A 13,063-nucleotide genomic window follows, 5' to 3' on the forward strand; every position below is an offset into this window, starting at 1 on the left:
CGCTAGTTCAGAAATTTCAGAGAGACGCTAGCGATCACCATCACTAACAAAGCACTGATGTTTACAATCCGATGTAGTAATGAAGTACCATAAATTCACATGTCCTTCCGGAAGAATTTCAGTGGCATTTATCTAATTCGGAAAAATAGCCTACCGAATAATCTGTGTCACCGAACCCATAAATAACCATAAACAGAACCACGTTAAACAAAGAACTTCAGGGAGATATTAGAAGAAACGTAGATCAAAATTCCATACCGCTATATCAAAATATTGGTGTGGAATTCCACTGTACAGGTGATAACTAGCTAACTAGCAGGCTTAGTATCGCAGCGTATTCATTCCCGAGGAGTACTTGCATTTCATTTGGGTGAAACTGCCACCGGCGATAGATATTGTAACTATGGGAAGAATGTGCTTGTAGCATATGACGTAAACGTCGAGCGGATATATTAATCGAAAGTTAAAAAGTTAAATTTATCAGGGCCGACAAAAGCACAGAACGTTAAACAGAATTTACTCACCCATCCTTAAAGAATGAATAAACAGGAAATACATTTGTAATTCTACTAATATTAATTATTGATTTGTGTTGATAAACCGATGCACCCGATAATTAAATCGACTTAAACGAGAAATTCAGTTGAGTTTTCGTCTGCCTGTACTATTTTATTTTTCACACTTGCCTTTCACTCACGATACATACTGTTTTACGCTTCCTGTTTCTTGGAAACCGTGGTAACGATGATCACACAATGAATGTTCTAAGAACTTACTGGAACCAACAATGTACAGGGTGAAGCGAAATTCACGCACTCCGGCTTTGTAGGGCGACGGGCGACTCCAAAAATGCCAGTGACAAAAAAAAAAAAAAAAAAAAAAAAAAAAAAAAAAAAAAAAAAAAAAAAAAGGCTGTTAGAAAATTTCGTCCTGCGAGAACATCCGGCAGAAAAAATACGTTAAAGAGAGGCAGTCTGGCGACACTAACCACATGTATGGTAACTACCGCGGATAGAACATGTTACTTATGAAGATGGGGATAAAGCTTTGCTGTAGCATTCAGACGGTCGAGGGTTCTATCCTGATTTGGGGCCCACTTTTTTTATTTGCTACTTCCGTTCTGACAATTCATACTGTGATATACACCGCTTCTTAAGTCACATGTATCCTATATTTACAACTTTTTCCAACGCTAACCAAACAAATACGTTGTTAGACAAATACGAAATAATCAGTTGAAACAAGTGACCCGTTGTAGGACAAAAAAAATGGCTCTGAGCACTATGGGACTTAACATCTGAGGTCTCAGTCCCCTAGAACTTAGAACTACTTAAACCTAACTAACCTAAGGACATCACACACATCCATGAACGAGGCAGGATTCGAACCTGCGACCGTGGCGGTCGCGCGGTTCCAGACTGTAGCATCTACAACCGCTCGGCCCTCTGGCTGGTGTTGTAGGACAGAATAACTACAAAAACAAAATCAATTTCGAAATGCTAAAGGCGATAGCACAGTACAATACCGCATCATCTATTTGTCATTTATACTGCATGTAATATGAGCGCTCAGCTGTCGCACATTAGCAACCAGTAACAATAATAATATCCATAACAATGACCGCATGACCTTCACAACAGAATACATTGTCCTCAGAACAACAGATATTCAAAGCGACTACCCTGCACGTCCAAACTTGCACAACCCACCAGATCATACAGCTCTGGACCCTTCGCAGGTCGTACTAAGCGATTCGACGTAGATCCCTCAGAGTGGTTGGTGGGTCACGTCGTCCTTGAGCAGCCCTTTTCAATCTGTTCCATGCAGGATCGATAGGGATTAGGTCGGAAGAAGATGCTGGCCACTCTAGTTGAGCGATGTCGTTATCCTGAAGGAAGTCATTGGTTCAAATGGCTCTGAGCACTATGCGACTTAACTTCTGAGGTCATCAGTCACCTAGAACTGAGAACTAATTAAACCTAACTAACCTAAGGACATCACACACATCCATGTCGGAGGCAGGATTCGAACCTGCGACCGTAGCGGTCGCTCGGCTCCAGGCTATAGCGCCTAGAACCGCACGGCCACTCCGGCCGGCAAGGAAGTCATTCACAAGATGTGTACGATGGGGGCGCGAATTGTCGTCCATGAAGACTAATGCCTCACCAATATGCTTCCGATATGGCTTCACTGTCGGTCGGAGGATGGCATTCAGGTACCGTACAGCCGTTACAGCGCCTTCCATGACCACCAGTAGCGTACGTCGTCCCTACATAATGCCACCCCAAAACAGCAGGGAACCTCCACCTTTCTGCACAAGCTGGACAGTGCGTCTGAGGCGTTCAGCTTGATCGGCTTGCCTCCAAACACATCTCCGATGATTGTCTGATTGAAGGCATATGCGACATTCATCGCCGAAGAGAACGTGATGCGAAACCGCGTACAGATGTGCCCAACAACATACCGAATGGACCGCTCTGGATTGCCAGCACGTTGTCTTCACCGATGAGTGTCGTATATACCGTGCCGTAGATGCAAAGATGGACCTCGCTATGACGTCGGGAGTTAAGTTGCCCATCATGCAGCCTACTGCGCACAGTTTCAGTCGTAATACGACGTCCTGTGGGTGCACAAAAAGCCTTATTCAACATGGTGGCGTTGTTGTCAGGGTTCCTCCGAGCCCTACTCCGTAAGTAGCGGTTATCCACTACAGTAGTAGCCCTTTTGCGGCCTGAGAGAGGCGTGTCACCGACAGTTCCTGTCTATCTGCAACTCCATGTCCGAACAACATCGCTTTGGTTCATTCCGAGACGCCTGGACACTTCCCTTGTTGAGAGACCTTCTTGGTGCAAAGTGACAATGCGGACGCGACGAACCACGGTATTGACCGTCTAGGCATGGTTGAACTACAGACAATACGAGCTGTGTATCTCCTTCCTGGTGGAATGACTGGAACCGATCGGCTGTCGGACGCCCTCCGTCTAATAGTCGCTGGTCATGCAAGGTTGTTTACATCTTTGGGCGGGCTTAGTAATATCTCTTGGCAGTGAAAGAGACTGTACCTGTGATACAATATCCACAGTCAACGTCAATCTTCAGGACTTCAGGGAACCGGGGCGATGAAAACTCTTTTCGATGTGTGTATTATGGTGTTCCAGGAGTTGTCTGACCATATTCATTTGTGCCGATTACAGCGCCATCTATCTTGAAACGGAATAAATGTTTCACAGAAAAGTTACTCATTTATTCACGGACATAACAAATCTGCAATAAGAAAACAGGAGCTCCCATACAAGCCACCCCCACTTCAGCCCCATGAGTGGCGCAAGGGGGTGGCGGGGTGGTGGAGGGTTGAGCGTTATATTAATGGATGTCCCTCTTAGAGGTGTACAACGTTTATTACTTTTCTTTAATCCGATGTGTATTTCTCCAAAAATCCTGACAAACGTTTTTAAATGCCTCAACCTGTATATTTGTAATATTATACAGAGACGTTCATTCTCGATAATCGTAAATTCCTCGAGTGGTGCTTAGCTAATGCAGAGCCATAGTATGTGATGTGATATTAGGCTATTCTTTGGGTGTACCTTCGGCACGAATATACCGAAACTTCATAATAAGTGTATGAATGCAGCAACGTTATCAGGCAGATTGCGTGGGTGTGACACTTAGCGGTCATGTTCACTGCTCTTACAGGAAATCCTCAGATTCATCCCACTTTAGTCGCCGAGTGGATCAGTACATCACACGACGATGAATCGTGAGTTAACATGGCCCCCAATGGTTGACTGAAGTAGCCGTCCGTTTTAAGTAATTTGCATCACGTTGATTAATGACTACAATTTAAAAAGTTTGCAACGTAAACCATATATTTTGTATCAAAATCTTTGGGGAATGTTAGTTCTTGCAATTAATTTACAAAACTAAGAACCTTATATAATTTAAAATATGCATTCAAATATTGTTTTCCATCGTGAATACATAATTTTTGTCCAAGAAGATTATGAACACTATCCTCCATTTCTGATGAAGATTTTTTGGATATTAAATCAGTTTTCCGGCAAAAGGCCCCACACCCCCTATCCCCAAACATTCCACATTGAGGTGTCGCTGTCTCATTTTCAGATTTTTTACGTTTGGTTGAAGGGATCAGAACTCTGTGTTGAGCTGAAGTATTAAATATCTCATGTTGTGAATTCTAAATTTTTCAAATAACTGTATAGACGATAGATTAATGGGAAAATTAAGAAAGAAACATAAAAAGAAACATTGTTATAGCTTCACAATACGATGGGAAATATACAGGGTGAATCACCTGAAACTTGCATCACAAATATTGCGGCAACGAAAAGAACTGTTGATGTGCAGTTTTCACAAAATCTATTGGTAGTCAAGGGCTCGTATTGTTAGCCAACTAACACCATGTGATAATACTTATAAGTGTACTTCTTGTACACACACACTTTCTTAAATGTAACAATGCATACTGACATTAACAAACCAAAAGTAGTTCGAATTAAAATGTCATTGCTTATAAAGGAATTCGGACATCTGTACTATGTGACCTGACCAATGCATCCCTGTGTATGACACCTAATCTAAGACGCTGTACCTCATAACCACTTTGTCTCGATAATCTCGATATTTTCTGTGATGCAGTCGAGGTCGTTATCTGGGTAAGATACTAGGTCCCCCCCCCCCTTACCCCTCTTTGGTCTGTCAGTATATCCGAAAATATCTAGGATGGAGTTGGAGAAGAACTGAACACTATGGAGATGGTTATCTCACCCAAAGGTTCCAACAACAAGCCTCATCTCCACATCAATTTGTGACAGGACTTCAATTATATCAGGATATCTGTAAGACCTTGCCTGATCATTGCAAATCCATCCCTTGCCCAATTCAGTAATGAGTGGACAAGTTCAACTGCGCATTCCAGGGATGAAGTCAAGAGTCTTCAGTGATCTGTCGAATAGGGAAATGGCATTCATGCAACTGCACTATGTGACAAGACAAATGTGTCTTTGTTGATGTCACCTAAATTAGTTGACATGCCTCATAAACACTTTAACTCGATAATTGTAATATGTTCTGTGACGCAGTCGAAGTTATTATCTGGGTATGATACTAGGTCCCCCCTCCACACACTCTCTTGGGTCTTTAGGTATGTCCGAAAGTACCTTGGTTGGTGGTGGAGACGACCTGAACACGATGGGATTGGGCATCTCATCCAGTGGTTCTACAAACAAGCTACATCTCCACATAATATTGTGATAGCCCTTTCGTTATACCATGAAATCTCTAAGCACTTGCTAGCTCGATACTACAGTTATCCTTTGCCTGTTACAGTAGTGAACGGACGGGTTCCACTGCACATCGCAAGGATGATGTCAACAGTCTTCACTCAGCGATCTGTCAGACTAGGACAAAGCGACTGCTTATGTAAGCTATTTGGCCTCTGCACTATGTGACAAGACCAATGCGTTCCTGGGGATGTTACCTAATCCGAGTTGCTGTGCCTCATAAGCACTTTGACTCGATAATCTCTATATCTCCTCTGGTGCAGTCGAAGTAGTTAAATGGGTAAGATACTAGGTCTCTACCCCAACCCACCCATTCCACCCCTCCACGGAACTGGGATCTGTCAGTATGTCCACTTGTGTTTAGGTTATTGATGGAGATGATCTGAACACTATGGAGATGGGTATCTCACCCGATGGTTCCACAGACATGCTAAATCTCCACATCAGTTTGTGACAGCCCTTTAATTATGCCAGGATATCTCTAAGCCTTTGCTAGCTCGTACGACTACGATCCTTTTCCCAATCCAGTAGTGAGTGGATAGGTACCACACCTCATCGCAAGGATGATGTCAACAGTCATAACCCAGTGATCTGACAGACTCGGACTAAGCGACTGCTTTCAAATGCATACTGACCTCTGCAATGTGGGACAAGACCAATGCGTCCCTGAGGATGTCACCTAATCTTAGAGGCCGGAAAGACATAACGTCTTTGACGCTACTGAGACGTACGCACCTGCCTCCAATATTTCAACACAGGCTTAATCAGTCTTATATCAAACAGTTAAATATTATATGCGAAGACAAGAAATCATGGAAACAACTGAAAGAGCGCCTCACTTCACTGCAATTTTCTTTTATTGTAACATTTGATAACAGACCAAGAAAATGTCGCGTGTTACATTTGGCAGATAATAGCACTAGAATAATAATAATAAACGCCTGATTCCGTTTTCTGCCCTTTAGTTAAAATTCAACAGGTGAACACAATTTAAGTTCTCCCATAAATATAAATATGCTCCTAGGCGCGTTAAAGAAATGGGTATGACACAGTCACTTATAACATCAAGGCAGGCACAGTCCATTTAAAGGGAAAATAGGAAATATAAAATTGACTAGGACATTAAGGTGAATAACAGGGATGTACACCGTCCACAACACCTTATGGCGACAGTTAACCTCCAATAAGCTCCTTTCTTTACATTAAGTGTAGCTCAATAGTAATAAAAATCAATGCGCATAAGCACTATTAAAAACTGGTGGAGAAACACAAAATTGGAGCCGGCCGTTGTGGCCGAGTGGTTCTAGGCGCTTCAGTTAAAAAACGCCCGACCGCTACGGTCGCAATTTCGAATCCTGCCTCGGGCATGGATGTGTGTGATGTCCTTAGGTTAGTTAGGTTCAAGTAGTTCTAGGAGACTGATGACCTCAGATGTTAAGTCCCTTAGTGCTCAGAGCCATTTGAACCATTTGAACTAAATTGGAAACTGACAAATCGATACTCAGATGAGCTGCACTCCATCTAAAAACCTACAAATGGAACTTAATAGCTACCTAGAATAACAAAATTAAGAATAGCATGCTTGTAGATTGACTAGAATAAAGGAATAAATAACACAAACACGGCCTCCGACGGCCGACAAACTGTGGTGGGCTATTGAGCAGTGATTAATTTAAGCTAGCCACAACTTACGCTAACCAGGTTAGCAGTGTATTTAAAGACAAGTGTCGAGCAAGAACCCTGGTCAGAAGGTAATGGAATCAGTACTAATTTACATGTAATGGAACCAGTACTAATTTACAACTAACTACAGCATTGAAATCAACTGATGACAAGTTGACCGTTACCTATGTGGCGTACGATGGACAGTCAATACACTGAATACTCAGCCGAAACCCAAGTATAATGCTGAGGGGCGAAACGCCCAGCCCAAACATGTTTAGCATAAACATGTTTAGGACAAACACCTAGTTTGAGAACAAAATATCCATGAAACAACAGGATGATATTGCAGCTTGCAATACAAATGCTACTGCCCGAATATAGTCTTAATCCAAGGCACGACTAAAGCACACTAGTATCACAACTAAAGTTTCCAAAACAATCAAATCTAGCAGGATTCCCCAACACGGCAGAAGTGCCAACACTTCCGTTCATTCGCCAGAATCAACTAACGCAACATAAATCATTGACACATTTCAGGTAATATTTTAATACAACATACTTAAATACCTTTGCTTACCACAAGCCTCAATTAGTTAACAGGTTAGACTCCGTTGTTGATGCCACGCAAATGAGGTAGCAAGTTAAGTTCTACAATTCTGATTTGCCATTTAACAGGTTTCGTGACGAAGAAAGGAAGAACCAGCTAATTAATAGAAAGTCACTACTTAGATTCAGATTTAAAATCAGCAGACAATGGTGAGAGTCAAGTTTACACTCGCAAGCAGCACACGCAGAACACGAGTTTAAGGTGAGCATAAAATAAACTGCTTCTTGTTCAATCATTTACACACCGACGAAACAATAATCTTCGTCGATTACTGCAAACACCAGAATCCCCAGTTGCTTGCAAAATGAAGCAAATATTGGTCAAAACGTCTTACTTTACGTCCGATGACATCCGTAGGTCAGGAGTTTCAACAGACAACCAGGCCTCATCCCGGATCCACCATCAACAAAACGGCGTGGCCTCCTGTACACACCCAGACGTCCGCAAACACGATAGCCAGACGCCCGCAGCAACGTCACAGCGCCCTCTGGCTGGGGTAAGAAAACAGAGCGCGAAGCGGGAATTTAAAAAGAAACGCGCTACAGACAAGGAGGAAGCGCAGAGAACCAACCGTGACATCTCGTCACGATTCAGTGATAATCTCGATATCTCGTGGGAGGAAGTCGAAGTCGTTGACTGGATAAGATACTAGGTCCTTCCCCAACCCTCTGGGGACTCTCAGTATGGCCGAAAATATCTACGTTGGTGACGGAGAAAAACCGAACACGATGGAGACGGGCATCTCACCAGACGGTTCCTCAAACAAGCTACAACCCCACATCAGATTTTTACTGGCCCTTAATTACACCAGGATATCACTAAGCCCCTGCGAGCTCGTTACCATAGAATCCTTTGCCCAGTACAGTAGTGAGCTGGTGAGTTGACAGGTTCCCCTGCGACTCACAAGGATGATGTCAACACACAACAATCAGTGATCTGCCAGACTGGGACACATTCCACTGCTTGTAAATGTATGTACTATGTGATGAGACCAGTGTCTCCCTGCGGTAGACAACGAATTTCAGTTGTAATGACTCGTAGAAACTTCGACCGGATAACCTCTATATCTTCTGAGATGTTGTCGTGGTCGTTATCTAGATAAGATACTATGCAACTCCCAACCCCTCTGATGTCTGTTAGTATGTCAGAGAGTATCCAGTTTGGAGGTGGAGAAGAACTGAACACAATAGAGATGGGCATCTCAACCGATAGTTCCACAAACAAGCTACACCTCCACATTAGTTTGTGATGGGACTATAATTATACCAGGGTATCTCTATGCCCCTGCTAGCTAGTTACCACAGCAATCCTTTGCCTAATCCAGTAGTGAGCGGACAGGTTTCATTGCACATCGCAAGGATGTTGTCAACAATTTTCAATCACTGATCTGTTAGACTTGGCCAATCCCAGTGCTTATAAAGGCCTCTGGCCTCTGCAATACGTGACAAGACCAATGCACCCCTTTGGACGTCACCTAATCTGAGCATCGGTGCCTCATAACCACTTTCTTTGAATAATCTCTATACATAATGTGATAGAGTCGTAGTCGTGATCGAGATAAGAAACTATGTAACTCCCAAACCCTTTGAGGTCTGTTTGTTTGACAGTAAGTATCTAGATTGGTGCTAGAAAAGAACTGAAAATGATGGAGATAGGCATCTCAGCTGATGGTTCCACAAACAAGCTACACCTACACATCAGATTTTGACTTTGATATACCTTTAATTTTACCAGTTTGTCTCTAAGCCCTGGATAGCTCGTTACCACAGAAATACGTTTACCAAACCAGTAGCAATTGGACAGGTTCCACTGTGCATCACTAGAATGATGACAATAGTCTTAAATCAGTGATATGTCACACTATGACAAGGCCACTGCTTATAAAGGCATTCTGACCTCCGCACTATGTGACAAGACCATTGCGACCCTGAGGATGTCACCTAATCTTAGTTGCTGTGCCTCATAGCCTCTTCGTCTCGTTAATCTTAATTTCCTCCCTGATGCAGTCCAAGTCGCTATCTGGGTAAGATAATACTTCCTTCCCACCCCCTCTGTGGTCTGTAGGTATGTAAAAAATTATTTAGGTTGGTGATGAACAAGAACTGAACTCGATGGAGATGTGAATCTCATCCGATGGTTCCACAAACAAGCTACATCTCCGCATCAGACTGTGACAGTCCTCTAATTATACCAGGATATCTCTAAGCCCTTGTTAACTCGTTACCTCAGAATCCTTAGACCAATACAGTAGTGAACTGACAGGTCCCACTGTGCATCACAAGGATGATGTCAACAGTCTTCAATCAGTGATCGGTCGGCCTATGGCAATTGCACTGCCTATAAAGGCATTCTGGCCGCTGCACAATGTGATAAAATCAATGCGTCGTGGTGGATGTCACGCAATCCTAGTTGCCATGCCTTATAACCACTTTGACTCTATAATCACGATATATTCTTGATGCAGTCGAAGTCATTATCTGGTTAAGATACTATGCCCCAATCCCAACCCCCACACCAGTCTGGGGCATGTTGGTGATTGAGAAGAACTGAACACAATGGAGATGGGCATCTCACCGGATGGTTCCACAAACAAAATAAGCTCCACATCAAGTTCTGTCACGTTTTTCATTACACCCGGTAATTTCAAACCCTTGCTAGCTCGTTACCACATCTATCCTTTGCCCAATGCAGTAGTGAGAGGACAGGTTCCACTGTGCATCACAGAGATGATGTCAACAGTCTCCAATTAGTGATCTGTCATACAAGGAGAATGCCACTGCTTATAAAGTCATTCAGCTATCTGCACTATGTGACAAGACCAATGCGTCCCTGTGGATGTCAACTAATCTAAGATGCTGTGCCTCATATCCCCCTGGTCTCGATAATCTTGATATCTCCTGTGTATTAGTCGAAATCGTTATCTGGGTAATATACTAGAAGATACTAGTACTCTCCCCCTCCTCCCACCCTCTGGGGATGTCAGTATTTCCTAAGTATCTAGGTTGGTGATAAACTGGAACTGAGCACAGTGGAGATGAGCATCTCACCAAATGGTTCTACAAACAAGCTACATTTCCACATCAGTTTGTGATGGGCCTTTAATTATACCAGGATATCTCTAATCCCTTGCTATCTCGTTACAACTGCAATCCTTTGCCCAATCCAGTAGAGAGCTGAGAGGTTCCCCTGCGCATCACAAGGATGATGTCAACACTCTTCAGTCAATGATCTGTCAGACTAGGTCACATTCCAATGCTTGTAAGGGTATCTGCCATCTGCACTATGCGACAACACCTAAGTATCCCTGTGGAAGACTCCTAATTTGAGTTGCTAGGCCGCGTAACCACTTATAGTGAATAATTCTATATCTTCTGAGATGAAGTCGTGGTCGCTATGTAGCTAAGATACTATGTTACTCCCAACCCCTCTGAGGCCTGTTAGTATTTCAGAAGGTATCTAGGTTGGTGGTGGAGAAGATTTGAACATGATGGAGATAGGCATCTCAACGAATGGTTCCACAAACAAGCTACACCTCCACATTAGTTTTTGACTGGACTATAATTATACCAGGGTACCTCCATGCCCTTGCTTGCTAGTGGGTGGGAAGGTTCCACTGCGCATCCCAAGGATGATGTCAACGGCCTTCACTCAGTACAAGGCCACTGCTTGTAAAGGCATTCTGACTTCTGAACAATGTGTCAACAACAATGCATCCCTGTGGATGTCACCTAATGTGAGTTGTTCTACCCCATAACACCTTTGATTCTATAATATCGATACCTTCTGTGATGCAGTAGTAGATGTTATCTGGATAAGATACTAGGTCCTTCCCCGACCCCCCTAACCCCCTCTGGGGATTCTCAGTATGCCCGAAAGTACCTAGGTTGGTATTGGAGATGAACTGATCTTGGTATGGATGTGCTTCTCAATCCAAGATCATTCAGACTAGGACAAGGCCACTGCTTATTAAGGCATTCTGCCCTCTGCACTATGTGACAAGACCAATGCGTCCCTCTGGATTTCAACTAAACTTAGTTGCTGTACCTCATAACCACTTTGACTCGCTAATCTCGATATCTTCTGGGATGCAGTCTATGGCGTTGTCTGGATAAGATACTAGGTCCCTTCGCCCCCCCCCCCCCCCCACCACCACCCTCCGTTGTCTGTTTGTATGTCCGAAGGTATCTAGGTTGGTGATGGACGAGAACTGAAGACGATGGAGATGGACATCTCACCCGTTTGTTCCACAAACAAGCTACATCTCCACATCCGGTTTTGACAGGTCTTTATGTTTTGAAATATGGAATGGAGGCAAAGAAATGTTGATGTGCTTCCATTACTTCATATGAAACGAGACTGTCGTCAGGCAAGTTAGTATTGCATGAGGCATCATGGATAACCTGTTAGAGGTATCGCTGTGGGGTTATATGGGCACCAGCGACGCAGAAGGGGTGGCAATTGCACCGACAGAAGCCGAAGGGATTAGTTTGAACTTCTGGGAAGCATAGTCCAATGATAAAAATAGATGTTCCTCCGTTAGATCACCTCTGGAAAACGGTTCCTTCCGAATAGTTGTGACCTAAGTTCCTGGGAGTGACGAACTCGATACGCCTCGACAACTGATTGAGTGTTTACAGTTGTTTTAAAATCTCAACAGATCTGACTACTGTTATCATATTGCACTAACGGAGTGGCTGTTAGACTACTACTAACGGATGTAGGTATACCAGTTCAGATGGAGCAGAAGTTGGAATTGGGGAAGCAAACAGGCCATGACATTTCAAAGGTACCATCCTAGAATATATCTCAAGTGATTCATGGAACTGGCTAGAAACCTAAATCTGGGTGGCTGGATGGGTTTTCAACCATCTTTCTCTGAATGAAGAATCCATTGCCTTACCACTGTGCCATTTCATTAAATAATGTTGATTTGTTTGTTTTCTCACGTAATGGTAACGTATCTGTCGCTCTTTGTAAGCGAGGCTTGAAGTAGTTTGTCAGTAGGACATTTGGAGCACTGTGGTGAAATGTACTTTTTGAAGTGAAGGCCATAGATGGTCTGTCCTATGAATGCAGAAGGTTCACTGTATTACTTTGTTGAAAGCACAACAGCAGTGAAAAGCCATCGGGGCTGTTTCTTAACCTTAGTAAGGCTCTTATATTCTCATTGTAAGAGTACAGTAGTCTGCACATTTTAATACGAGAAAACGAGAGGCTTAACAACAAAATCTCTTGTGAGTATGAATCTGTCGGGGTTCTCTATCACTGTTCATTCAATGAAGACTGCCTTGACACAATAAGTCAATGGCGTTTCTCCTTAAGGTGCCTTCTCACTGACATAGTCCCAGCATCCACTCTTCCCTCGAATATGACTCTCTTCTAAGAAGCCTTGACCTGAACACAAAACGTGACGTATTTACGTAGAAAATCTATTCACCATGTAGTGAGATTTCGACTAAGGTAAACAAAAATGATCAACGAAGCCTAC

This window comes from Schistocerca serialis, chromosome 4 (genome assembly GCF_023864345.2).
Source record: "Schistocerca serialis cubense isolate TAMUIC-IGC-003099 chromosome 4, iqSchSeri2.2, whole genome shotgun sequence".
Taxonomy (NCBI): domain Eukaryota; kingdom Metazoa; phylum Arthropoda; class Insecta; order Orthoptera; family Acrididae; genus Schistocerca; species Schistocerca serialis.